General features: G+C 56.9%; 1 long non-coding RNA gene across 1 annotated transcript; it reads left to right on the top strand.

Moving 5' to 3' along the window:
• Window positions 1–1152: 1152 nt before the first annotated feature.
• Window positions 1153–3157, top strand: LOC112396489 (uncharacterized). The gene is made up of 3 exons (XR_003002577.1): window positions 1153–1362; window positions 2225–2359; window positions 3100–3157. It is a non-coding gene; the product is annotated as an uncharacterized LOC112396489 (long non-coding RNA).
• Window positions 3158–3649: the final 492 nt, after the last annotated feature.

The following is a 3649-nucleotide window of genomic DNA, read 5'->3' as shown; positions in this document are numbered from 1 at the left end:
ACTCCTATCAGCCCCAAGGCAACCCCCATCTCAGAGGAGAGAAGGAATCCTACGGAGCAGGCCATGGGAGAGAGCACACCTGCAAAGGCTCCAATGCAATGCCCTGAACTCACGGCCCAGGATGACCGGATGCCCCCAGACCCCAGCGCGCTGCTACACAGCGCCGCAGCCAGCCGCCAGGGCAGTACCGGGGCCAACCATTTATCGACTCCTCACAGCACCGACCCCTTCTAGCCTGAGACCAACTTCTTCGTGCCTCCCGGATTCGTGTCCCAGCAGTCCCGGTACCCAAGTGTTCCTACACACACACACACAAACACACACACACACACACACACACACACACACCATACCCACTGGCGGAACCACCACTCCTCCCCGCAGGAGCAGTGGCCCCGGGACAAGCCAACTCCGCAGCCACAGACCCAACTCGACCGAAGCTCCAGTTAGATTAGGAGTCGGGCTCTGCTCCAAAGCACAACCCGAAACGACCAGCACGGAGAAGCTGGATCACCACCTACTCAAACTCCGCCCGCCCCAAACCCGTGCAGGGCAGAGTGGTACACACCGCCGGGGTGGGCGACTTGGAGCACACTCGAGGCGGGGCGGGGAAGGGGACCGCCCTCCCCAGTCCGCGCCACCCTCCACCCCTGGCCCGAGCTCCGGGCAGCCGAGGGTCCGTGACGGAAACGAAAGGAGTGCCCAACCCAAGGCTCGAGGCTGGGGAGAGGGGCAGAGCCCAGAACCGCGGCGGTCCGACCCCTCCCTCCCCGAGTGCTCCCACTCCCGCCCGGTCGCAGCAGGCACCCGTCCGGGGACATGGACAGGGCGAGGGCGGCAGAACCCCGAGCGCCAGCCGGGTCGCCCGCTGTGGCTCTCCGCCCGGCGCCCGAGTTCGGCTCAGCGGGGTCCGGGCCAAGGCCTCCGGCCCCTCACGGGCGATCTGGGCAGACAAAGCCAGCGCCGCCCGCCGGGCCGCCCCCGGGGCAGGGGCGAGGGAACCGGAGGGACCTATCCTGGACATGGGGAGCAGTCCTAGTCCCCAGAGGGCGCTCAGGGGGATCGGCCTCAGACAATGAGGGAGGCAGGGCCCGACGCTCCAGCGGGGACTCCGCGCTCTACTCACCCGGGCGCGGCGGCGGCGGCTTGGGCGGGGCCGCAGGCGGGGGGCGGCCCTGGTCGGCGCTCGCCCCTTGGGTGAGCGGGGAAGGCTGAGGCCGGACCCGCACCCAACGTTTGGGGGCCGGAGCAATACGTGGACGCCACGTCGGCCTTGTCACTGACCCCACCGGAACCCAGCCTGAGAGAAGCGCGAGTTGTGGGTGCCACAACTCGGGGCTGCGGGGGTGACCGGGTAGAGAGGTGAGCGCAGAGTTAGAAAAATGGCTGAATTGAAAGTGCTGGAAGGCATTCCTGCCGGGCCTCGGAGACTGAGGTTGGGGGTGGGCTTCAAGACTGGAGTAGTAAATTAACATTTATTCTTTGTAAACCGGCCGGTAAAGACTGGCTGCTTGTAGCCTTCGTGCTAAAAATACCACGCTCTCTTTCGACTGCCTGCCGAGATTTGTCCCTCACCTTCATCCTGACAAGATGGCTGAGAGGATTCTTGCGGGGGGAGCGGGTACTGAAGGTACAGCCTGTGTTAGAGAGGTATTCACACCGCTGGCTGGGCTCTGATGTTAAAAAGGCTGACCTCTGGGGTCTCAATCCACCTATCTGAAAAATGAGGCTCAGGCACGCCTCATTTTTTAATGAGCCTTAAACTCATTCAGATGGAGGAGGGCTAAGCGATTTGTTTTGGGGACAGCAGGAAACTCGGATCTGTTAAAATTGGGTCAAGAGACTAGTTGCACCACATTCTAGTAAAAGCAACCAACAGGTTAAGTCCAATGTAAGGAGGAGCTCTTGAACTGTTCAGTCCATTCCCAGTTTTTTCTTATTAAGGGGGTTGCAGTCTGCTTGTGACACCCCAGGCAGCTCAGAGACCTCCTTGCAGAACCTGTCTATCCATTCATCCTCTAGCAGATAGTGGGTGCTTGATTGAGTGCCTGATCTGTGGCCAGGCCCTGTTTTGATGCTGAGGATTCAGCAGTAAACGAGACAGCTGAAGCCTCTTGCTACGTAAGGCTGATTTTCGGTGGAGGACACATTATTGCAGGTTGAAATAAATGCTGGGACAAAAACAAAGGACTGGGATAGAGAACAAGAGCTGTTTGTACTTTAGGTGGAGCCAGCAGGGAAAATGTCTTTGAGGAGGTGATGGTGAAGTTGAAGTCAAGAAAATGAGGAGATAGCTTTGGGAAAAGCCAAGCAGAGACATTCCAAGTCAAGAACAGTTTGTGCCAAGGCCCTGAGAAAGGTGAGCTGTGAATGTGTGAAAGAGCTGAAAACAAAACCTTGTGGCTAGAGTTCAGCAAGCCTGGGAAAAAGAACAAGGATGAAGTGGGGAAGTGGGCAGGGACCAGGCCATGCAAGACTGTGTTTAGGAATGGAGACTTTTTATTAAACCATCGAGGGTGGGCTTCCGTGGTGGCGCGGTGGTTGAGGGTCCCCCTGCCGATGCAGGGGACGCGGGTTCATGCCCCAGTCTGGGAGGGTCCCACATGCCGCGGAGCGGATGGGCCCGTGAGCCACGGCCGCTGGGCCTGCGCGTCCGGAGCCTGTGCTCCGCAACGGGAGGGGCCACGGCAGTGAGAGGCCCGCGTACTGCAAAAAAAAAAAAAAAAAAAATTAAAAAAAACCATTGAGTGGTTTTATGCAGAAGACTGTGTTCTGATTTTCTGCTGTGTGAAAATAAATTGGGTGGGTGGCAGGCACAAATAAAAGCAAGGAGATAATTAGACTGTTAAGGCAGCCCCAGCCAAAACTAATGGTGGTTTGGACCAAATTGGTGGCCACACTAAGGTGAGTAGTTGAAAGATGCTGTTTTGGACATGGACACTGATAGGATGGATGTAGGGGCAGGGAATAGAGAAACCAAAGATAACTTTGAAGTTTCTGGCTGGAGTAAGTGGGTGAACAGTGCCTCATTTATTGGGTGGAGTAGCCTGGAGGAAAGGGACTACAGTTCAGGGAGACACATCAAGAATTCTGTTTTAGGGGCTTGCCTGATGGCGCAGTGGTGAAGAATCCGCCAGCCGGTGCAGGGGACAGGGTTTCAATCCCTGGTCCGGGAAGATCCCACGTGCCTCGGAGCAACTAAGCCCGTGTGCCACAACTCCTGAGCCTGCATGCCACAACTACTGAAGCCCACGCGCCTAGAGCCCATGCTCCACAACAATAGAAGCCACCGCAATGAGAAGCCCACGCACAGCAATGAAGACCCAATGCAGCCAAAAATTAATTAATTTTAAAAAAAAGAATTCTGTTTTAGTCATGTTGAGTTGAGATGCCCGTCAGAGATCCAGTTCAATTGTCCAGTCACTAGGTACTCAGAGGAGAGGCCTGGGCTGGGGGTGGGGCTTTGGGAGGCATCATTTTAATGATGGTAAACACCTTGGGATCTGAGGGAGTCACCTAGGTTGAGGAGGTAGATGCAGAAGAGGAGAGGGTTCAAGGGGGACCCAGAGGAGTCAGAGGAGCCAGAGCAGGAAAGAAGACTGAAAAAGAGGCTGGGGAGGCGAAAGGAGAACCGGGAGAGTGCTATGTC

The sequence above is a fragment of the Neophocaena asiaeorientalis genome, unplaced genomic scaffold (genome assembly GCF_003031525.2).
Source record: "Neophocaena asiaeorientalis asiaeorientalis breed wild unplaced genomic scaffold, Neophocaena_asiaeorientalis_V1.1 scaffold517, whole genome shotgun sequence".
NCBI lineage: Eukaryota > Metazoa > Chordata > Mammalia > Artiodactyla > Phocoenidae > Neophocaena > Neophocaena asiaeorientalis.
The sequence above is the reverse complement of the archived record's forward strand: the minus strand, read 5'-3'. Positions and strand labels throughout refer to the sequence as shown.